Raw genomic sequence first — 25,485 nt, forward strand, 5'->3', positions numbered from 1 at the left:
TCCAACTCTGGTATTTGTAATTTTTTTTTTTTTTTTTGAGACGGAGTCTCGCTCTGTCGCCCAGGCTGGAGTACAGTGGCGCGATCTCGGCTCACTGCAAGCTCCGCCTCCCGGGTTCATGCCATTCTCCTGCCTCAGCCTCTCCGAGTAGCTGGGACTACAGGCGCCCGCCACCACGCTCGGCTAATTTTTTTGTATTTTTAGTAGAGACGGGGTTTCACCGTGGTCTCGATCTCCTGACCTCATGATCCGCCCGCCTCGGCCTCCCAAAGTGCTGGGATTAAAGCATGAGCCACCGCGCCTGGCCCGGTATTTGTAATTTTTTATTATCATTCTTTACTGCATTGGTTCTGGAAAATCTGCAAAGATGCTATTATAGGACCAACAGGTTTGTGTGCCTGCTACACTGTAACAGACCAATTACACTGAGACAGCAGGGTTTGTAGCAGAGAAAGACTTTAATGATTGCAGGACACTCAGCAAAGAGATGGGAGCTCTCAAATCCATCTCCTCAAGGAGTTCTGGGCTGGTGTTTTAAAGAGGAACATAGAGGGGGAGGGGCTGGAAAATTGAGGTCATTGATTGGTTGGGGTAAGAGGGATGCAATCATCAGAATGTGGAAACTGCATTCCTTGATGAGCCAGCTTCTGGTGGGGTCCTTTAAACCAGCTGATGTCAGTAGTTTTACTCGCATGTAGGACCTAAAAGAACATCTCAAAGGGAAAACTTAACATTTCATGATGTTCAGGTTGTCATCTAGGGAGCAGTTAAAGGAAACTATAATTTTGTAGCTGGGTCTACATGATGCTAGGACAACGGGCACCAAACAACTGTGAGGAAGCAGGTCAGGGAGCAGCTGACCTAGCGATTAATGCTGAATGTGCTGCAGGCTTGGATTATGTTTATTTTTTCTTTCTCTCTTCTTCTCTGATTAATTTAATAAAGTTTACAGGGACAGTTTCAATGACAGTCTGATTAACACTTGAAGATGCCTCTTCACTTTCCAGTTCTCTAAATATTGCTGGAGGTGTTCCATTCTTCTATTTAGCCTAGTATCCTTTGTGCTATTGACATCAATAAAAGGATACAACAAGGGAATAATCCTGATAACAAATACTCAAAAGAATCCAAGTTTTTGACTTTGATTTCTTTAGGTTTACCAAACGGTGCCACCAAAAGAATTCAGGTAAATTGCTTGTCCAATGGAAAAAGAAAATCTTGTTCCATCATTTGTCCTGAAATTGAAACTGAAAAAAGAAACAGAGTTGGCAGGAGAGAGAAGAGGGAGACAGCAGTTGAGACTCAGTACCAGGCTGATACTTCACATTTTAAGGCTCTGTGGGTGCACTTTCTGATGCCTTTAGAAGTCAGGTGAGGCTGATGGCTTCCTTACAGGTTTCAGAAAGTAATTCAAGCTGAAACAAAGGCCTCGGTACTTAATTCAGAAGCATTGCAACCATTATTATTGTTGCTTTTGTGGTTTTAAATAAAAGGCCATTATGTTTTACAGGATTTTATAAAGAAACAATGTGGGAACACTGAGGATTTAAATTTTTTTTATTTTTGTTTCAAAAAGAATTTAAAACTTTGTGCTTTGTAGCTATTCAAAAACTGAGGATGAAATTAGTATATGTGAAATTTCATTTGCAGTTATCTTTAAGTATTTTCTTTTGTGTGTGTCCCAAAAGCCTGAATCTTAATTTAGATATTTCCACTAAAAAGTTACTAACTTTTTATGTTACTTAACTTTTCTGATCCTCTGTCCTTGTCAGCAAAATAGAACATCCCTCCTATCTACCCTAAAGGGTGTTGATAACATAAAACTATGGTGAAGAATAAACTATTGTATAAAACATAGCAAATTATTAATATTTAGTCAGTCCCTATTCACACTTTCTTCTCTAAAATATGTCTTAAAATGGGTATCCAAAAAAATGTGTGACATTAGTTGGTGGGAGGGAGATTTATTTCTCCTGAATACCGTTTTAAAACTACTGAATTTTGAACGATAATGTACAGTCTAAAAAGTAAGGAAAGAAAATTAAAGCCAATAAATAAGTGTTTACAAGTATTTCCTCAACTGGCCTTTCTTCTCAAGGTCAAATCCTTCAGGCCTGTCACACTGCAATAGTTGTCTCCTTGATTAAGGGTTAGGCCAGGGAGCAGTCCAACCCTCCTCTGTCCTATCCACACCTGCTCCCCAAGCCTCACACTCTGACACAGATGTCCCCAGAAATACCTCATTTTCCTCTGCCCACATTTTTCTCTCTGCTGGAAAGGAAGAAATGTCTTTATAATGTGACCCCACCCAAGGTTCCCCACCTGACTTCTCACCTCTTACTCCAGGCTTGTCCATACTCAGTTCTACGTTCCACAAGAGGTCTGCACTCTCCTCAGGTTCTCTCCATTTGGGATGCCTGCCTTTGCTCTGCTAGCTCTTCGCATCCCATCCAGGTCAACTCTCACCTCTTCTCTACCTTTCATCCTAAGCTCATTGCTCCCTTTTTCTGAATTCTCTTCACTGCTAATTGGTTGTGGGCACAAATAAATCATTTTGCCTTTCAAGCATACATTTTTACGAAGGGGGTATTTGAAGAGGTACAGATGCTTCCACCACTGATAGTAATCATTCTGTTCTAGGAGGTTCTAGAATGTTCTACGTTGTTCTAGCAACCTATCAAAAACAAGTCACTTGAATCAATCCATATGCCTATTTAAGCAGAATATATTGTATGGTGTTCTGAAGACAATATTGAGAGAAATATTTATTTGGATGTATACACTCTGAGTTTTGTTTTTATCTCATTACCTTATGACTCTGACTACTACATCTCTAAAATAGGGTAAACTATTTTTGGTATTAGGTTTTGCTTGTATTACTCAAGCTTTTGTTTCCACCCACTGCTATAGTTATCTGGACTTGTGTGTACCTGGACATAGCTACATCTATATAAATTTTATTCATGGATGCACATTTTACATATACCTTTGTGTAATTTAAAAATGTAAGTTATGTACTGACACCCTTCATTCTCTATTTTAACTTCTTGGATAACACTGCCACTTCACTTTATCAAGTTAAACCTACTTACCTCTACCCAATCTGCAGAAATGTCAACCTAGAGAATCAGACTTCACAAGCTCAAACTCCCCAGGGAAGAAGGTTGAGACATTTCTACTAATATCTATAGAGGTATTATGCCAATCAGGCCCCAAGGTTGACAAAATCCAATCACTTCAGCCAAAGGGAACATATTTTTATTATCTTCCAGAATCTTTTGAAAAATGGTTATTGAGTACCTACGTGCCAGACATCGTTGTAGTGATACACATCAATGGAAAGAATAAGCAAAGTCTTGTCAAATATTTTAGGGGAACGGGTGGGAATAAAAGCAGTGGACAAGTATAAAATTATGATTTCAGAGAACAATAAGTGCTATTGCAGAACTATAGCTGGTTGGTCAGAGCCAAGAGTGACCACAGCCTACTGTCAGGATGGGGTTCAGGAAGGTCTCTCTAAGGGGGGCAGCTCAAAACTGAGACACTGAGTGACAAAAACGACCCAGCTACAGCATAAACAGGGAAGATCATTCCAGCTGGAGGGAGTTATTGGAGCAAACGTCAGAGTGCCCAAGCATGGTAAGTACGGGCAGGAGTAGAAGGAGAGGGAGGCTGGGCCAGCCCAGGCACTGTCCATGGCAGGCTAAGGGATGGGATTTTACTCCAATGTATTAGGAGGCCATTAGAGGAGGTGGAGGTTGCAGTGAGCCGAGATTGCACCACTGAACTCCAGCCTGGGCAACAAGAGTGAAACTCTGTCTCAAAAAAAATATTTTTTTTTTTTGAAAATTAAAAATATGTATTACTCAGAAGAAATGAGTCTTCAGTTAGCATATTCTGCCCCTAGGTGATAATAGACTGGTGGGAAGGCTCTTCAGTTTCCCTCCCCTTCTCTCCCTCTAGTCATCATTTCTATTAACATGTTCAATATAGCATTCATCAAGGTGAGCTTAAATATGTGGATTCCATAAAGCAGAAATTGAAAGAAACAAGTACCTTACCATCAATGCCTTTTTCACAGATTTTTTTTTTTTTTTAAAGCCCTTGAATCTTATCTTAAGGGCAATCCACTAAGGGAGTAGAGAAAGAGTCTGGGAACCCAGGTCCACTGTGTATCAAACTTGACTGGAGTTTTTAGTTCATTTTCAATTTTCAGCCTTCACTTAGTTGTGAATTAAATACATGGAGTGTCTTAAGTAAAGTGAAGATGGCTTTCTTTCTTTTTTTTTAGATGGAGTCTTGCTCTGTTTCCCAGACTGGAGTGCAGTGGCACAATCTTGGCTCACTGCAACCTTCGCCTCCTGGGTTCAAGCGATTCTCCTGTCTCTGCCTCCCCAGTAGCTGGGATTACAGGTGCCAGTCACCACACCTGGCTTTTGTTTTGTTTTGTTTTGTTTTGTATTTTTAGTAGAGACGGGGTTTCACCAGGTTGGCCAGCCTGATCTTGAACTCCAGGCCTCAAGTGATCCTCCCATTTCGGCCTCCCAAAGTGCTGGGATTACATGCATGAGCCACCGCGCCTGGCCTCATTTTCTTATCTTTTTTTCATCTTACCCACTCCACTCAGAAAATTGGAGCCTAATTTAAGATCTCTTCTGGGCTATTTTAAAGAGTTTCAACTACTAACCTCTTTCTACTGTTATTCCATACTCCAAGCCACTAATCCAGGTTGCCAGTCAACGTTTCTAAAGCATAGTAGTAATCTGATCACTCACCTACTCAAATACTTTCAAACGAGTTTTCATCATCTCCTAAGTCAAGCACAAAACTCCTTTGTCTTGTACTTGAGGCAACAATTTGGTCCCAAACTGCTCCTCTATGAAACCTAAGAGTTCCTCAAGGCTACACTAGGCTGAGATACAACTTCATGTAAATAGCTGTTTCTGCTACTAGAAAGAGCATTTTCCCTAGCCTCTATGCTGTTGTTTTTCTCTTTTTCCTTTACAGAAATCCCACTCATGTGCACTGTGATCAGGCATTGCCTTGCTATGATAATAACTCCCCTGGGCCAAGAGCTACAATGTATGTCTTGCTTCTATTCCAAATTGCTTTTTTGTTGTTGTTTTGGTTTGGTTTGGTTTCATTATTTTCCTTTTATTTTTAGTTGACACATAATAATGGCACACATTTATGGAGTACGGAGTGATATTTCAATACCTGTGTATAATGTGTAATGAACAGATCAGGGTAACTAGGATATCCATCACCTCAAACATTCACGATTTCTTTCAAAATCCTCTCTTCTAGATTTTTGAACACATACAATAAATTATTGTTTGCTATATTCACTCTACAGTGCTATACAACCCCAAAACTTATTCCTCCTATCCAGCTGTAATTTTGTATTCATTAACCAATCTCTCTGTACCCACCCCACCCCACTTCCTAGCCTCTAAAAACCATACAAATTGCTTTCTAAAAAAGCTTGTGTTTTTTTTTTTTTTTACAACGAAGCATTGTTTTTCCCCCAAAATAATTTTTTGGTTGGTTTTTATTACAAAAGCAATACATTTTCATTCCAGAAAAAGAAAACAAAGATAAAGAAACAGAAGGAAACAGAAATCATCTATAATCCTACTCCTTCAAAGACAGCTACAGTCAAATTCTCATGTAACTCCTTCTCTTTTTGGAGAATATTATACCCTACAAAGTTCTCTAGTGTGGATTTAAAATACTACAAGTCACCCAATATTACAAATAAAAGAAACAAAAAGAATAGAAATTCCGCCATAGAGTATACTTGATATCTACTTCTGATGATTATTTTCTTATAAAAAGAACATATCCACATAATTTTACATCCTGCTATACAATCGAAATTTACTTTAATCTCTGCGTTTTCATGTGTAGTTTTTTATATTGAATACATATAAACATGCTATAGGAAATGTACTGTATAAGAATCAATGCTATTTAAGTAGGTAACTGCAAAAGTCAGTGACAATTCCTAATTAGCGAGAAGAATAGAGAAGCAAAATGTCCCACTTTAAGCTGAGAATTTTATGATCTTCTATAAATAAATCCTTTTGACGCACTGGCATCATACGCAGCAAAATCACAGAGTGACAACTCTATTGCCTACCCACTCAGCCAACTGGGATTGGTTAAGGTTAGGTAGGTAATCAAAGCCCACAGCTACTTCTTTGTATAGATAATTCTAGCTCTGAGAAACCTGACAATCACATTCCAAAATTAAGTTTTTTACTGAAAAAGAAGGATGTTAAACAATTGCTGAAAACCAAAGTGACTAATGAGTATCAAAAAAGCCCAACTAACAAGCCATAATTTATCCAAATATTCTATTTATTGCAAGCCCCACCCCCCTCACCCTCACATAAGACAGAAAAGAAAGCTCTTTTTGTTATTTTCATATTATCATGTAATGTGGTTGAAGGAAGTTACATTAAAATTCACTTCCGCTTTCTTTATATAATCAGTATGCTTGCCAAGGGCCAGTCTTTTCAGGAAAAGTGGACAATTTGAAGCTGCTATGTGTTTCCACAAAAATACTAGATTTTGTCAGCTCCAAGAATACCTGTTGTAAACATCAGGTTCTGCCAATCCTAGTAAATCGGATTTGCATCTGTGTGAGGATTTATGTTGCCTTTTTCATGAATGAAATACCTCTCTTGACTCTGTCTATTGACACTGCCAGAGGTAGATTCTCCATACACAGGCTTTCATTCACATGGATATATCTTAAAATAAGCAGAGCTGTATTACTTGTTAGAATGAATGGCATCTTTGGGTTAGAAGGCCTTTGTGTAAGCTCTAAGAGGTCTACAAAATCCTTGAAATGGTACATAAAATGTAATGTTATGAATCAGTGCATTTTTCTAGGGATGGAGTCTATAGTTTTCAACATTTTCTCAATGGATTTGTGACCCCAAAATGCCCAAGAATACTTGCCCTACATTAAATACAATTGAGCGAATTTGCTTTCTTATCTATGTAGTGAAGTTACAGCGGCTATTTGGGAAGTCCTTATCTCTAAAGTAATTAAGTAAAAGATAGAAAAAGTCCTTTCAAGAAAACTCTGGGAATGTTAGCCAACAACATTATCTCAAGATGGGTTGTTTTCTTAAATAATCAATAGCATAATGACTATCAGCTTTATGCATAGAAACAACCAAGAAGGATGATAACGAGTGAGGGAAAGTGGGTATCCCACCGAATAAATAAAATTTAGGTGGTTATTAGGATGTTCTTAGCATTCAATTCTTAAGACTGTTAAAATTAGTCCAGTGGAACTTGTTGGTCCTCCTACAGTCAGTCAGGGTGTCGTGGAGAAAGTGATTCATTGAATAAAGCGTGCCCATAATGAGTCCCAGGAGAAATCCCTGCTTGATCTTCATTTCAAGATTAATTGTCCTTAACCTGAGTTATTATTTCCTTTATATTGATTTATGGACATTGTGAATTGTGCAAACCTGCAAGTTCTCTAGCACAGTATATTTCAGATGCACTGCAAGGGATTTTTATTATTACTATTAAAGTAATGAAGTTTGTAAATTACATACTTAAGACATAAATTAGAAAAGATTCAAGGACACCCTATAACAATGTCACAGTAATTTGAACTCCTGTATGCTTTCTAACTGAGAGGCAGAAAAATAGAATAACAAAAGGCAAACTGGCTACAGCTATTTACCCATGGAGATGATAATCTCACAGGCAAAAGTCATCTGTTCTACAAGTTGAAGTAGGGAAAACATTGAGAATTGTTGCTAAATTTGATCAAGTTTTTAAATTTTCCTAGCCAATTATGTAACCACATCTAAAAAAGACATGTGGGTCATCATGATATAAATGTTTAGTCTCCCTGGCTCTACTTTGCCCAGTACTTTATTTTTACTTTTTTGTGTAGGGGGAGACACACTTTAAATTCACATTATCTTATTGGGGAGTATATATCCTTGTAAGCTCTCAATTCCTTTCCAGAAAAAAAGTGGTAAGTACGTGAATGGAAATACTGCATTAAATACACCCTCTATTGGCTTTCTTGGTTCTAAGTCACTCAGCAAAATGTCTGCACTTTTGGAGTTAGCCATGGGGAAAAATTACTTTCAGTCTCTACGTTAGAGAACCTTGTCATCTATGTGCACGCACAAAATCATACTGAGAAACACTCCCAACCTATTAAAATGATTAATTAAAATACAAACAAAACTGTAATCTAGGAAAAACACATGGAGTTGTGAAAAGTCTCCTCCTAAATGTTTCTTTTCTTTTCTTTTCTTTTCTTTTCTTTTCGTGTGTTATTTGTAATGTTTATCTCCTCGTGAGTGGAGAGTTTACCAAGAGTAAAGGTGAGTTTGGGAAACCTGAATTTCATGAGATGAAGATAGGAAAGGCAGTACCCTAGCAGATGAGAATGACACAACCAGACCTGCAGAGGAACTGATGGTGAAGGAAAAAGCGAAAATGGAGACAGAAGGACACTCTAGAAAGAAATTGCATAGGAGAATGTGGTAGAGGCAAATGACTGGGAAAGGAAAAAGGCAGGAAACAGGCCTTTGAGATTCACTGCTTCTTTGGGTACAACTTCCACAATCCGAACATAAAAACAAGAATGATGAGATTGATTATCACAATCAGCACTTGACCTTCAAAATACAAATTGGCTGTATTAACACAAACTTAGGTTTTTAAATTAACTTATTCTGTTCATTTGTAATATGCTGGTATGTCTCCACATAACATGGAGAAACCACACTAAACAAGAAGCTGTCCTTTCATTCAGAAATGAGCAGAAAAATAAATAGTAAGAGCTAAGATTTATTAAGTGTCACCATGTGCCCCTCACTCTTCTAAACACTTTTTTTTTTTTTTTGAGACAGGGTTTTGTTCTGTTGCTCAGGCTGGAGTACAGAGGCACACTCTTAGCCCTCTGCAGCCTTGAACTCTGGGGCTCAAGCAATCCTCCTGATTCAGCCTCTTGAGTAGCTAGGACTACAGGTGCACACCACCACACTCAGCTAACTTTTAAATTAAATTAATGTGTGTGTGTGTGTGTGTGTGTGTGTGTGTGTGTGTGGAGATGGGAGTCTTGCTATGTTGCCCAGGCTGGTCTCGAACTTCTGACCTCAAGTTATCCTCCCGCCTTGGCCCCTCAAATTGCTGGGATTACAGGTGTGAGCTACTGCTCCTTGCCCTTTTCTAAGCACTTTAAATATATGAACTTAATACCTTTTCCATTCATTTTACAGATGTGGAAACCCCAGCACAAAGAGCACAAGTCACCTGCCCAAGGTCACTGTGGTGGTGAGCCAGGATACAGCCTCTTTCAGACCCAAGTACTTTGGTTGTGCAGAATCCTTGCTGTTCACCAGTACACTCTGCGTTAGACTGAAACATACATGGACAGAACTACAGATACTAAAGTTAATTTCCTGAAATATCAGGACCCAAGAACTAATATATTAATAGATCCCATTATGACATGGTTGAGAAGAAATGAAGTGTGCAATGAAAATAGTGCTAGGAAAAGAACAACATTATCTATTTCTAGCCTCCATGCCTTTTTTCACTACCCCCTCTAAACTTTCTGAATTCCATTCTTAAATCATCTTCTTTCAGAAAGGTAAACTAAAAAGTCTTTATATGGCTTTTCTTTTCTTTAATAGTATGCAGATTTATAACGTCATTAGGGACATTAGGTAGGCCAGCAGTCCCCAACCTTTTTGGCACCAGGGACCAGTTTCGTGGATGACAATTTTTCCACGGACCAGGGTAGGGGGATGATTTTGGGATGATTCAAGTGCATTACATTTATGGAGCATTTTATTTCTATATTATTATGTTGTAATATATAATGAAATAATGGTACAGCTCATCATAATGCAGAATCAGTGAGGGCACTGAGCTTGCTTTCTTGAAACAAGATGGTCCCATCTGGGGGTGATGGGAGACAGTGACAGCTCATCACACATTAGATTCCCATTAGGAGCATGCAACCTAGATCCCTTGCATGTGCCATTTATGATAGGATTCTCGCTTCTATGAAAATCTAATGCCGCCACTGATCTGACAGGAGGCGGAGCTCAGGCAGTAATGCAAGCGATGGGGAGCGGCTGTGAACACAGATGAAGTTCCGCCTGCTTGCCCACTGCTCACCTCCTGCTATGCAGCTCACTTCCTAACACATCACAGACCAGTACCAGTCCCTGGCCCGGGGGTTGGGGACCTCTGAGGTAGGCAATAGGATTTTCCTTCTAAAGGAAGGAAAACTATAATTCAGGAATGTATGAAATCAATATGTGGTCACACCCCAATGAAGCAGTGAATAATCCCAGTAGCTAATGAACTTGAGTTTGTATTTGTTTGCAGAATAAAGGAAATGAATATGATGAATTAACACTAAGTAGAAGCTTCTAAAATGGCAGCAAATGACTTCTGCCCCATTATAAAAACAGACCAACCGACAGAATCAAAATGTAGAGTGAACCTGAAGCTCCAACTGATAAAGGGATTTTATAAAAATCAATTAGCATAATTCAATACAAAACTGTGTTCTGAAACTGTAACAGGGCCATTTGGTTCCAGGACTTTCACATTCCTTATGGATCTCCAATTGCTATGAAAATCTACAAGACAGATCTGTCCAAGTCCAGAGATGGGCTTGCTATGTTTGTAATAACCAAGAAAATACAGTTAACCTTTAATTTTTTTTCACTTCACTCAAAAAATTCCACGAGTCTTATTAGTTTTTGAACTATTGGAATATTTCTTATATTTTATTGTTTTAAAACTCACTATTCACTTAATGAATGGGTGCTTTCAAATTAACTGCTTGAATTCACTGTGTGTTGATTTTAATAAAGCTCATTTAAAATATCAAATTAAGCACTCACTATGTGCCATTTCTTCTTCTAAACACTTTAAATATATTGACTTTTTTACTTCCTTCCCAAAATCTTAGGTCAAAGTGACTTATTCTTCCCATTTTGCAGATGTAGAAATCCAAGCATGTAGAATGTAAGTAATTTGCCCCTGGTTACATGGGTGGTAGGTGACAGAGGCCCCATAATTAGGTGATGTCTGCAGATAATTAGGTTTTGCAATTTTGCCTCAATATATAATCCTTTTCTAATCAGAAGCCAAGGTACCCATTACCACAATATTGTTCAGTAAATCTATTAACGAGGCACCATGGGGTTTATTTGTTGTCACTGCTAAGCCCATTCATATCCCTGACCCAGATGTCATTGTTAGAGGAGAGCTTGAAGAGTAAAATCGAAAGGCGTTGTCTGCTGCCCTCTCTCTTGCAAACTTTCTCTGTGGCCTTATGGCTCATCTACCTTCTCAGAGGTAACAAAACAAAACAAAAATCCTTCTCTCACTTTTGACCTCAATCTCCATGCATGTTAAATGACGTTAAAGCTGTGGTTTTGGGCTGCTGCTGGCTAGAAGCCTATTCTGGGAAAGAAAGCAGGTCTAGTTCTGTTCTTTCCTGATGGGCTTCTGTCCCTCTGTCCTGCCCTTGCCCTCAACCTCCAGCCATACCCTTGCTAGATGCCCCGGCTCCTCTAACACTTGAAAGAGCAGAGAAGGGAGAGGAGGCCTGGGGCGAGGAACGTATTAGTTGCTTAGAACTTTTAGGAGCCGGCTGTGGTTTCTTCTGACCATGGCAGACATTTATAGTCAACTCTGTCTCATGGAGGGCCTGGTGGATTGTCAGGCGTCCCCTAGCACCTGGCTGGCTCCCAGCCCTCATTCACATGGTATCGCTCCCTTGTGCTTCCCTGACTAGAAAGTCTGGCTGGCTCCTTGTGGCCTCCCCTTAGGTCTCTGGTTCTTAGAAGTCCATCGTCACACAGGTTCTCCCTGTTGGGGACTCTGCCCTTCCAGGTGGCTCTCTCTAGCACAGACCATGTAGAACAGCTCCAGGCCAGTTTCTATTTCTGCCAACATCTCCTCCTCTCAAAACACACACCTCTGACCTTTAGTCAACAGGAGTCCAGTGACTCCAAAACCTCTGTCGTGCTACCAAAGCCAGATTCTTGTCCCTTATATTTCCAGACCTGTGTCCTCCAGCAGCCCAGAGTGTTCTACCAACACTACAGGCCACATGATAAACTCCCCTGGGGGTTTCTTAAAGCTCCTCTTACTTGGTACCAGGCTGAGGGGATGTGTTTGAACTACGGTCTCCTCATGGGGCTTACAATTAAAATGATTTTCCCCAAAGTTTCCTTTCGAGGAGTTTTCAGAATACTGAACAATATTTACAAAGACACAGTCAAGCCTGTGACCCAAAGTCATTTGCTCACAGATCTGGGCTGGAATCTGGACCAGTTTGTGTGACCTTTGTCAACTTATTTAGCCTCCCTTCTTATTTCTAAATCCAATGTGCTAATAATATCTAGAGATGTTTTAGAAGTTGACAAAATCATTTATAAAGACTTTAACCCAATATCCTGGCCCAGAGTAGGCAGTCAACAGATAACATATATTATCGTTTTAAGAAACCTTAATTTTTTCCCCACAAAATATCCTGTGAGGCCCTTCCATTCATACAGAGACACTGAAAGACTAAATGACTGACTACACATTGGAGAGTAGGATGATAGAGGTATGAAGCTTCCCAGGGTTTCAGCCTGTGGTTTAGGAGCTAAGCCACATTCATTGATGCTTAACTTCTCTCTCTCTCTCTCTCTCTTTTATTATTATTATTATTTTTTGACATGGAGTCTCACTCTGTCCCCCAGGCTGGAGTGCAGTGGCGCAATCTCAGCTCACTGCAACCTCCGCCTCCTGGGTTCAAGCAATTCTCCTGCCTCAGCCTCCTGAATAGCTAGGATTACAGATGTGTGCCACTATGCCCGGCTAATTTTTGTATTTTTCAGTAGAGACAGGGTTTCACCATGATGGCCAGGATGGTCTCCAACTCCTGACCTCAGGTGATCAACTGCCTCGGCCTCACAAAGTGCTAGGATTACAGGTGTGAGCCACTGCGCCTGGCCCATGGTCAACTTCTCATGCACTTCTCCTTTATATTTGAGTATCGAAGACACAAATACATTCAATAACCACATTGGTAGACCTCAGAAAGATTTTGCGTCTAGCCTACACAAATACAAATAAACTAAAGGTCCTTCTTGAAAATCTCAGATCTCCATACCAGGTTTTTCAGTAAGAAAATATTTGGAAGTAGTTTGAAAAGGTGAAAGTGACAAACAAAAATAAAGGCATTGTTCTCATTTCTCAACAGCACATAGGGCAGGTTTCTTTCTGTCTACTTTTTCCTTTCCTGGGGGCTCGGTTTTGGTGATGGTAATGATGATTTTTTTTATAAAGAGTTTATGTAAACAGTTCTTATATCTTAGCATCTCAGCTTCTTTTCTCAATCAGAAGAGGTACACTTGAATATGTTAAGTTTGAAACAATAACAAATTCAAGTTTTAAATTAAATGTCTCATGCTTTGATTTCCAATTAATTTCTGTTTTCTTTTCCCAAAGTAGAACCTGTGCATTTGTAAATCTCCTGGTTGAGTAACCCTTATGTAAAGACACTCAAAGTATACAAGGCACTCCAAGATATGAGAGGAGAAAGCCGAGAAGGGAATGGAGGAGAAGGATGTTATATAAAGCATCTCTTTGCTGTGAAACAAGTTTTCATTGTACTTAGACCATTAGAAATACTAGTTGGCTAGGTGCGGTGGCTCACACCTGTAATCCCAGCATTTTGGGAGGCCGAGGCGGGCGGATCATGAGGTCAGGAGATTGAGACCATCCTGGCTAACACGGTGAAACCCCGTCTCTACTAAAAATGCAAAAAATTAGCCAGACGTGGTGGCACACGCCTGTAGTCCCAGCTCCTTGGGAGGCTGAGGCAGGAGAATCTCTTGAACCTGGAGGCAGAGGTTGCAGTTAATCGAGATCCCACCACTGCACTCCAGCCTGGGCAACAGAGCAAGACTCCATCTCAAAAAATAAAAAAAGGAAGAAAGAAAGAAAAAAGAAAAAAATTGTTTATTGATGAGTGAACACTCAATATTTATGCTGAAGAAGTTAGGGAGGTAATAAATGATTTACACTTGCATGCAATAATCACCCCCATCCCATTCCTCCAAATAGTTAAGTTCTCAGTTTTTACTTTCTCTCCCATGCTTGAATCAAGTGCTGCTAGGGTGTAGAGTTGTTTCCTAGGAAATGAGTTGCTACATATTTAGGCAGCAGCAGAAAGGAAGTAATCCATGCTTGGGGTGATTAGTCTCTAAATAACTGTAAATTCTGGTACCTTGATAATCCCAAGAATAAGCTAGAATGAGGATGGTTACTGAACTGGAATTGAGGATACCTGACCTATAGAAGTGGCTTTCTGCTCGCATTTGATGTTAGAGTAATTACTTATCCTAAACTCAAATCGGTGAAATAGAACTGCATCCCTCACTACTTTGAATGATTATGGACGTGGCCTTTTTGAGGCTAAAAATAGTATCATCTCTATACAGATTTTTTTAAATTACAAATCACTTTCGCAAACATGATTTTATTTGGTCATCAGAACAACACTTCTTGGGATAGACAAGAATTCATATTTCCATTTTATAGAAGAAAAAATTGAGACACAGTGAAGTTGTTTTTATTGCCCAAATTCACAACTAATAAGGGGTGCATTGAGAAGAAGAACCCACAGCTTTTCCTAACTCCTGCCTTACTGTATTAAGCGTGATGTTATCATCTATATCAAATAAACATCCTGTGTGGTTGAAATACATGAGAGACTCAGACCAGCTGTTTGAGCTGTTGTAGTGTTCACCACAAGAGCTACTGTAGAACAAAAGAGCAAACTGAGTAACTCCATGAAATATTTTGGTTGCAGAAAATAAAGCAACACATTGTAATTGCAGAGAATTTTCCTTTCGAAATTACGTAATGCCCATTATCTCATTGTCACTCTAGGATATTAAATGAGGAGCCCAAAAAGACCTATAAAAATCCATAAAATTCAACAAAAGAAAAGCACTATGGTATGGAAATAGAGTGGCAGATGAGACACACTGATCAGTTGGAAGATGCTGAGGTTTTGGCAGTGGAATGCCCAGTGTTCACGGTCTTCAAGTCACCGTGAGCCAATGCTTAGACTGAGAAGTTGCAAAAGGTGCAGTTATAGTGTTGTTTTGTTTGCTTCAAATGTTTTCCAAACTCTGTGCTTTATTTCCAGCTCATATCTTCTGCAAAGACACTTCTGGCATTTCCTATGCCTGTATTTTCTTGAATAAACATGGAAATACAGAACTGCTCTACTTCCAAAAGATTTCCAAATAGGAAAAAGGAAGCTGACTTGTATGGAGAGTTCTGGACCAATCTGTTTTGGCTACAATCACCTTGGAAATTTTACACCTATGTTGGTATGGGTGAGAGGCCAAGAATCAGATGCAGATAATGACTCTATTCTAAGAAGTGATGAACTTTTTCCTAAAGGTTTTGATTTTTTTATTGGAACTAAGCTGCCATCTCATTAGAAAATATTGTACAGAATTTTTTTCATAGCTGTCTATGAACATGAAGAGGACTGGCCGATGTAAACTCCTCATATTGTAGAATCTGAGTGACCACAAATTCTTTGCAGCAACTCCCATCACGTGGAATCTACTTCCCACTCCTTGTATCTGGGTTGGTCATGTGACTGACTTCGGCTGATTAGAAAACCAAGACTTGAAATGTACTTACCTACTGGAGTTTGCCCTCTGTAGCTGCTAGAACTCTTTTGCCATCATATGAACAACCTGGGTTGGCCTCCTGGAAGATGAAATACTACCTGGATACAAGCCCAAGCTAGCCCAGACATCTCAGCTGACCCAGCAGAGTCCCCAGACATGTGAGTGAGGCCATCTTTGACCATTAAGCCCCAAAACTGGAAGAACCACCCAGCCAAGTCATAGATGCCTGAGAAATAATAAACATTGTTTTAGGCTAACTTCTGGATAGGTTTGTTACACAGCAAACACTAACTGATACACACCTGGCTCCCCTAAAAAAACACAATTTAAGGCCAGGTGCGGTGGCTCACACCTGTAATCCCAGCACTTTGGGAGGCTGAGGCAGGCGGATCACGAGGTCAGGAGATCAAGACCATCCTGGCTAACATGGTGAAACCCTGTCTCTATTAAAAATACAAAAAATTAGCTGGGCACGGTGGTGGGCACCTGTAGTACCAGCTACTCAGGAGGCTGAGGCAGGAGAATGACATGAACCCGGGAGGCAGAGCTTGCAGTGAGCTGAGATCATGCCACTGCACTCCAGGCTGGGTGACACTGCAAGACGCCGTCTCAAAAAAAAAAAAGAAAATTTAAAGTAAACATGCGCTTACTTTTAATTGGTGGTGATCTTCCACAATATATAGTTTACCTTACTGATAGAGGGTAAAATTATTTCAGTACTCACCTTTCCTGAAAAATATAACCCACATCTTCCACCTTACTGTTAGAAAAAGTCCAAAGATTTGAGCTCTTTTCTCTCACTTCAGGAAGATATGTCAGTAATAGACACTATCATTTACATAAGAAGTTACTCCATCCCAGCTACTGTGCTCAGTGTTTTAGATGCATTAACTCACTCAACTGTAGCAATAGCACTAAGATGATTTCATTATTCCCATTTTCCAGTTTAAAAAACTGAAGATCAGAAAGATAAACTTGTCCAAGGTCCCACAGTATATGGCAGAGTCCGGTTTCAATCTCAGATCTTTCTGACTGTCAACCACTTTAACTTATGGGTTTCCCAAGCCACTTATTATTGCTAAGAATATGTTTATAACTTTCCTTGGTTTTGATGGGTATGGGTAGAAAGGTCTGGAAAAGGTACAGAGAGGAGTAAAAGTTACCAGAAAAGGGATACATGGGGGATGTGATGATAAATTTCACCTGCTTCGTAATTTTACCTTTTATCACTTTCCTTGGTTAAAGTCCCCTTTGAAAAAAAGTCCACTCTCCCAAAATTCACTAAACATAAGAAAAGGCAGCCAAGGTTTACAAACAATCATCATCTTTAGGCAACTTCACAAGTATGATCCTAATCCTATCTTCACGACAATCAAAGAAGCCATATTACCATCATAAAAATCCTGTCGTTACAGGCATGCACATATATTTCATAGATTCACACAGAGGCAGGCACACACACACACACAACCCTGTGTCTTCTTCCTCTCCCTTCTGTAGTAAAAATTATGAGTGTCCTTCCAGGTTGGCAAAGTGTTTGTTTTCCTTTCTTTGTGGCTAGACCCAGTGTGGATGCCCACTGCAAAGACAAGCCATAATTCTACTGCACATCCTTCTGTAACCTTAATATTGTCCTGATAATTTGGTCATCTTCCTCAAAATGGGACTCCTAAATTCTTTTGACACTTGTCAACACATCTTTCTGACGCCCTCTAGCTTGTTACTGGGATAGGGAAGATTTTTAAAACAAAGGAAACAAAAATCAAAGCCTGTCTTCCAGGCTGTGTCTATTGCCATTTTTATAGACAAAAACAAGATTTATTGCTTCTGAAAAACTGTATGATATCCTAAAGTTGTGAGAATAGAAGAAAGGTATAAGCTGTGATTTCACTGGACAATGACACACTGACAAATGTCTCCCAACCATGATGCAGTGTAATGCAGGGCCCTCAAGAACAAAGAGTAACATGTCTCAGAGTAATGATTCTTCCCCCTAGAGAGCAAACCTAATAAGACTTTATCTCTCCCTGACATGAAACCCTAGATACACACCCACAGAGTTTAATTACATAAGACTAAAAGGCTAAGGGGAATAACTGAATTTACCTTAGAGAGAACTTCAGATTAAGAGAGGGATAAAATGTTTAAGAGCTGACATCATTCTTTGAAACTCAAAAAGCATGGGGCTTCCCATAAGAGGGTAAATGGTTCACATCTCTTTTGCATATATCAGGTATCATCAAGTACATTAAGGAGATACATTAATAGCTCCTTTACGTTAATGCCAATGTTCATGAATCTCTACATTAAGAGCCTTTTATGCAGTTCCACTTCAGAGTTAGCCATTTAAGGTAGCATTGGTGGAAAGTTCCAGAATCTGGTAATATTGTGCAACTGTTGTTTGCTTCTCCAATATGATCCACCCGCAGGAGTGAAGAGGTGTGCTGAGTTAACTTTCTCTTGCCTTGCCCATATTGGAGGGATCCTTCTCTTTGGAAGCTGAGTATATGCCCAGGAAATATTGAGTCTTTCACTTGGAAATGGAGCATAAGCCCACGGCAACCTGCCCTGCTGCCCTAGAAGATGGACATACACCAGGAGAAGAAAAAGGACTTTTTTTCATGAAAACCTTTAGTTTCTTGTGGAAAGGCACTACCTACTATTTGGTGTTCAGTTAAGTAATAAAAGTAAGCTAGACTGGGGAAAAGGACAAAGGGTTTACATAGAGAGAAGAAGAAAATAACTGAAGACAAGGAAACAGATCAACACTTTACCACTTTTTCCAGAGAACTGTATTTTCCCCATTTTGGATGTGAGCTGTAGTTTCACAAATATGACTTAATTTGAGAGAAGGTGAAGGAGTTAAGTGGCATCATGCCCTGCCAACCCACATTCAGTAAAAAGGGGAGGATGATTATTTTCTTCCTTTCCAATTTCTAAAGGACAAAGAAAGAGTAAGCTTCATCAGCAATCACTGAGTACACGGAAACAGATTAATTTGTCACATTTGCCGTTTAGTAGCAGTGATCTGGCTTCAGAGGGAATGATCAAAACAGGTAAGTTTGGTGTAGGGAGATGCAAGTAGAGAAATTTCCAGAATATGAGGTTCTCAACAGAGATAGGAATCTTGGGAAGCAAATTTGGTACTGGGGAGGGGCAGTTCTAGGGTCTAGAAATAGAGGGAAAAGAAATAGAGGCACTATCAAAACAAAACAATCATTTGCATTGCTTCAGTTTCAAGAGGCCTTTTGAGATGTTTTAGAGTGAAAAAGCAGTATCTACAGGTTGTTAAATTTTTTTCCAAAACTGCAAACAGTGTGGTGGCCCTCCTTATGGCATGGGGGTGTTTCTATATTGAACTGTAACTCAAAGCAAAGCAGTTAGAACAGATTCTTGAGCATGATTCTTAATTGTCTGCATGAGAGACTGTATCATTACAATGACAGTTGGCACCATGATGGATAAACACAAAGTACTGAAGCTCAAAATTAATCTTCATTTCGTCACAGAGGAATTTGCAACTGTGCTCAATTCACTTGAAGCATGTTGTGTTTTGAGACAGACTTAATGGAGGATCTCTCAAAAAGGACCAAGGATTTGGGCTCTTGCTTGCATAAAGCAGCCTCAGCAACTCAGAATCACTAATGGTGGGGGATTAATGTCCACAGAAGCGGAACAATTAAAACATATTGTCTCAAGGGATACCCTTCAAGTGTTAGACTAACTGTATCAAGTATAGCTTTTTTTTTCTTCCATTTGTAGAACATCTGGTGGGTGATGGCTTTCTCTAGGAGGCAATATATAATATGGCAGAGGTATAATACAGAATCTTAGCAAGTCCTGTGGTCAAAGCCTTATTTTACAGGTTGGGAAACTGAGGGGCAAGGGACTTACTCAAGTTCACACAAAACTAGGCAAAGCCTGATCAGGTGCAAGAAGAGCAGATTGGCTAGCTCCCAATTCAGTGTGCTTTCCAGAGAGTATCTGCGGCCTTTGCCAAATGACTAAAACAGCAAAGAGACATTTTTGGAGCCTCTATTCTGTGCCAGGCACACAGCACTTTTCATAAATATCTTTGTTTAATTCTTGCCACAAGCTAATGAAGATCGGGACATTGAGGCACAGGAGGCGGTAACTTGCTCATGACTGTATGGCTCGTGAGGAAGGTGACTGGAAAACCCTGATCTTTGGATTCCTTCTACTTTCATCACAACTCCATCAACATAGTGCATCAAGAGGAGTTTGTACTCCAGAAATGGGCTGGAGCTCAGATCATGGGGCCACAACAGGAAACATGCACTAGAAATTGCCGCTTCCTTAGGGGACACGAGAGAACAGAAATTCCACCTGACACCCAGGAGCTAAAACCAGGGTAACGTTAAAGGAGGGATGTGTCTTCACAGGGAATATGGAACAGAAGGAGCTGGACTGAGAATGAACAGCAGTGCTCAGAACTGGGCATCCACTGATGCTTCTTAAACTAAGGTGTTTATGAATCCCCTGGGCAGCTTGTCAAAATGCAGATTCTGATTCAGTAGGTCTGGGGTGAGGTCCTGAGATCCTGTGTTCCTAGCAAGCTCCCCAAGGATGCTGATGCTGCTGGCCTGTGGGCCACACTCGGAGTGGCAAGGCTCTGATAATTTTCTTCTTCTGAACCTCTAGAGCACTAGTTCCAGTGGTGACTTGCGCCTAGTGTTGGCCTTCATCTAGCTGCTCTTAGTTTTTGATGCAGTCTCTGGCCTGATTGTACAGTTTAGTTTACTAGTAAGAGAGGGACAGGCGGAAACTACAGAATGACTTTTCCAAGGCTATTATCACAGGAAGGGCTCTGAGCCTCTGCTAAGGGGCTGGTTGGTCATTAGCAGTTTGGGATGGCAGGAGCACACTCACACACTCTGGATGCAACCTTGTCTAATGGGAGAGGGACTTGGTGTCTCTAAACTGTTACACTGTGGTCTGCTGATGACTCAGATAATTGGAAAGAATGCAGTAGAGTAGTGGTTCCTAAACCATGAGAATCTGGCAAAAGCTCTGCCCGCTCAGCCCAGAAAACTGCACACATATGTAAAGTTTTCCAGATAATTTCAAGGCGTTCATAGACCCCCCCTAAAGCTGGTTCATGAAGCTAAGGTTAAGTATAAGGCCCTTCAACTCTAAAAGAGCTCTCAGAACTTGTGTGTGAAACCAATATCCTAGCACACATTTAGACAACATACGTTTATAAAAACAAAAATGAGTTTCAGTAAAGTGCAATTTGTAAATATTTAAACACTTGTTGAAGACATGATTGGGGCTTGCTGTCTGTTTTTTTCTCTCTCTGTGCATCCTTAATACCTAAGATTCACCAAGTTGTAAAAAATAATTTGAATTTTTAATTGTTTTTACTATCTCCTAGTTGACAAAGCTTCACAACCAATTAGAGAAATAAATTGGCCTAATGAATTAATTATTAAAATCCACCTCTGCTGTTGCTGCCTCGGTCACGCTCATGCATATTCAAGGTGCTCCCTCTCCGCAATGGTTTAAACACAGCTGAAGAGGCCTTCTTCTCTGAGGATTGCCAGGCCATAAAAGAAAATCGCTTATGGGCTTCGATTTGATGAAAGTCCAATTACACACCGCTGAAGTGCGAAGGGAATTTCTGTCATAAGTCTCTCTTTTGAGTCCTAACAAACATGCAATTTCAAACACAGGAAACCACGAGCAAGGGTCTGTTTGGCCTACTCTGAAATGCTGTGCTCGAATCACTAACATATCAGCAGAGAATGGAGAAAGGCATGAGGATGGCAAGTAAGGAGCCTGCAGACAGCAGGGCTGAATAAGCTAGGGGCATTCACGAGCTTTCCGAGAGACAACTCAGTGTAGTGCAGAAACAGTGGGCTTGGGGTCAGGAATTTGGATCCTAGACCTTGTTGGTTGGTTTATTTGCTTTATAAACTTAGGCTAGACACTTCGCTTCTTTTAACCTTAATTTTCAGATCAGTAGCATAGGGTTAATAATTCCTTCATCTTAGCGCTGTTACAAGGACTCCATGCAATCACACACTTAAAACATCAAACCTGGTGCTCTGTTCCTGTTTGAAAAATGTTAGCACTTTAGCCACAAAAAGAAACGGAGCACTGAGAACATGCTACAATGTGGATGAACCTAGGAAACATTATGGTAAGTGAGAGAAGTCAGACACAAAAGTCACATACTGTATGATTCCATTTATATAAAATATCCAGAATAGGTAATCTGCAGAGACAGAAAGGGGAGTGGTGGTTGCTAGGACTGGGGTGAGGGACAACAGGCACTGACTGCTAAGTGGATACATGGTTTTCTTTTGGGGTAACGAAAACATTTTGGGACTAGATAGAGCTGGTGTCTGCACAGCACTGTGAACGGACAAAATGCTATTGAATTGCACAGTTTAAAATGGTTAATTTTATGTTATGTGCGTTTGCCTCATTAAAAAAAAAAAAAAGTAGCTCTTGCTTGTCTCTTCCCCAGGCACTCTGTAGATCAACTTCCTCTTTCAGAGAAAACAAAGGACCATGAATCTCTTTGACATCCTTAATGAAATCTTACCATGAGCTAAGCCCTGTGTCGGCTGCCACGGAGACATAAAGGAAACGGAGTATGGTGCCTGCCTTCAGAAAGTCTACTACTAAGTAGGCAGTCAGAGGCAGAACACCGAGTCATTTAAACAACGGTACCTGATGAAGACAGGCCCAGACCACAGCTGCTTCAGAAAGGGTGATTCGTGTGGGGTAGAATAAAAAGGCAAAAAACAACACAGCGTGGGATGTATTTGGGCTAACAGCCTCAAACTGGAGAAGATTTGGTCAAGATAAGAATAGAAAGTAAGAAATAAATCAAACCATATCTTTCTAAATTGAAAGATAGCAAACATAAAATAAAATACATCACGTACACTAATCTGAAGTGCACAGTTCAATGGTTTTACATTTTTATATACCCTAGTAACCACCACCATGTCAAGATATATAGCATTTCCAGTAAGAAAAACGTGTATACTTTAAACAAGTCAAATTACTAAAACCCACAAGTTATTTTCAGCAATGAAACTATATTCTCCAGTGTAGCCTTATATAATCAAGGATTCATTTTATGTAATGGTTTTAAATAAACCCAGTGCTACATCTTGCCCATTTTCAATTGCATTTATTTAGGAGGTTTACGTGACCAGGAAAATTGTAATCTACTACATTTTTCAGTGTTGTCTTCAAACTATCACACTTCCTTCCTCCTGTGATTTCTGAAACTTCCTCATGTAATCTATGACCGATAATAAAGCAAGCTAACGGAGTATCTTCCTCTATCATGCTAAATCCCATGTCACTTTAAAGCCCACGAAATAACCTAAGAAATCAATCTTGTATTGGACAGGCTATGGAAGAAGTCCTCAGAGCACCCACTGAATATACACATGAGGAAAAGAAACATCTAAGAGGAGTGAAGACAGGCAACTGACACAAAGCCCACCCATGAAGAAATGGACTGCTCCCCAAGTGTGCCCTGCCTGATACTCATGGGCAACTGGGTGACCAAGCAGGCTCTTTCTTGAGGAGTTAGAATGTGAGAGACATAGGGAGAAGACATACAATAGCACAGTGCAGGGGCAAAGAAGCACAGAGAAAAGGAAGTGAGCAGAAAGGAGCCGAAGCAGAAAGGAGATAGATACATGGAGGTAGTTGGTGGGAGAGGAGGAAGAAGACGCATGAGTGGTGAGAAGAGCAGAGTCAACCACCCCAGCTATGAGCAGGGCATACCTCGGCAGTCACTACCTGGTCACTATGGGGAGGATGCCGGAACAGAAGCCTTTGTTGTCACTTTCCGGCACATAGAGCAGCCTCCCTGTCCTGCAGCTGCTGAGACCTCCCAGGTATGAAGTCTCAGGATGGGGTCTCATGTTGGAGTCCCAGGATGGGGTACCAGAAACCCCATCCACTGACAGAACACAGTGCATCTCTGCATCTGGAAACCTGAAGAGCTTCACACAATTCTGCCTTATATACAATTCAAAGAGAGCGTTTTTCTAGATGCCAGGGGATGTGGAGGGATGGAAGAGCAGCATAAATTATCTTAGGCAAAAACAAACAAACAAACAAACAAACAAGCAAACAACAAGCCAACCAACCACAATGCAGAAACAAGAATACTTTGGCATGAAGCCAGGAGCAATTTTGGCCCCTTTGTCTCTTATTATCAGTGAGAAAAAAATGAGTTTAAAAATACCTAACTTTCAAATGTGTATATTATATGAAGAGAAAAATAATCCAAAGGTGACATTTCATTTTCAACCTACATAGATTTCATTTGATTAATTTCGTTCTGTAACCACCAAAACTGAATGTGAATAAGACCTAAAAGACTTGTTGGGAAGCAAATGTAACTATCCAGGCAATGGATCTATCTACACACAGATTTTAAGAAAATTTGGTTCATTTATTCCATAGTTTCATCTCCTAGTATTAGAGTCCTGGATACCTTCCTTTTGAGTATGAGGCCTTAAACTTTAATGTCAAGATGATAAGAATTATTTTAAAATGTATTTATTGTTTTAGCCATTAGTTAGAATAACAGAATCATACATTTTGCTGTCCAAAAAAGATAATTTTTGATACAATTTATTTTTTATTGTTTTGGATGGAGGGAAAGTTCCAATCCATAGGCCTTCCGTATGTATCTGATCTTTTAAGGACAATTGAACTATAGAGCTTGCTTAAAGCATCATTTTTTTTCTCTAAGTAAGACACCTGTGCTCACATCTACCATTTTATTAGTGGGCATAATATTCCCTAGAAGTAAATAGAGTTTTTATAAATGGAGAAACTGAAATGCTTGTTAGAGGAAAAGCTGAATGAAAGAAGATCCTTAAATCTAAATTCCTGGGAACAGAGTTGTGTTTTGTTTTATCTGATAGAGTAGGGTTGATAAACAGGTTTCATCTCTCATGCCAGTTTGGATAAACGGATAGTGGCTGCCAAGAGCAATGCTGTGAATAACTGAGGTTTCACTGGGGTCTCTCGGGGCAGAGTACTAGGATTGATGAGTGATATCTGTTGTGGGCACAGGAGTGGGGCTGGGTGTGGAATATCTATATTCCTGCACTAGGGTGAATGATTTTTTCAATGTCATAATAAAAGTACCTATGTAAATATCAACAATAGCTTTTATTTTCCATATTACCAAAGCAATAACTTTCACTGTAGAAAGTTAGAAAACACAGATAGCTTAAAAATAGGACAGTACATGGCTGGGCATGGTGGCTCACTCCTGTAACATCAGCACTTTGGGATGCTGAGGCAAGAGGATGGCTTCACCCCGGGAGTTTGAGACAGCCTGGGCAACACGGTGTAACTCCACGTCTACAAAAAAATACACACAAAAAAAAACTTAGCTGGGAGTGGCGGCACATGCCTATAGTCCCAGCTACTCAGGAGGCTGAAGTGGGAGGATCACTTGAGCCCGGGAAGTGAAGGTTGCAGTGAGTCAAGATTGCACCACTGCACTCCAGCCTGGGCAACAGAGTGAGAGAGAGACCCTGTCACCCCCCCGCCCCCAAAGAAAGAAGAAAAGAAGAAGAAGGAGGAGGAGGAGGGGGAGTGGGAAGGGGGAGGAGAAAGAAGAGAAGAAGGAGGAGAAGGAGAAGGAGAAGGAGAAGGGGAAGGAGGAGAAGGAGAAGAAGAAGAAGAAGAAGAAGAAGAAGGAGAAGGAGAAGGAGAAGGAGAAGGAGAAGGAGAAGGAGAAGGA

At 40.2% G+C, this 25,485-nt stretch overlaps 1 protein-coding gene and 1 long non-coding RNA gene across 7 annotated transcripts in view; both read right to left on the reverse strand.

The window, feature by feature from the left end:
- PHACTR1 (phosphatase and actin regulator 1) overlaps nt 1–25,485 on the reverse strand; it is a 584,673-nt gene that overhangs the window by 465,765 nt on the left and 93,423 nt on the right. The gene's annotated exons all lie outside the window — the stretch shown is intronic.
- On the reverse strand, nt 876–6,300 carry LOC134735756 (uncharacterized). Its single transcript, XR_010119193.1, has 2 exons — nt 2,335–6,300; nt 876–1,247 (listed from the first exon to the last, which is right to left on the reverse strand). It is a non-coding gene; the product is annotated as an uncharacterized lncRNA (long non-coding RNA).

This window comes from Symphalangus syndactylus, chromosome 23, assembly GCF_028878055.3.
Source record: "Symphalangus syndactylus isolate Jambi chromosome 23, NHGRI_mSymSyn1-v2.1_pri, whole genome shotgun sequence".
In the NCBI taxonomy this organism is placed as follows: Eukaryota; Metazoa; Chordata; class Mammalia; order Primates; family Hylobatidae; genus Symphalangus; species Symphalangus syndactylus.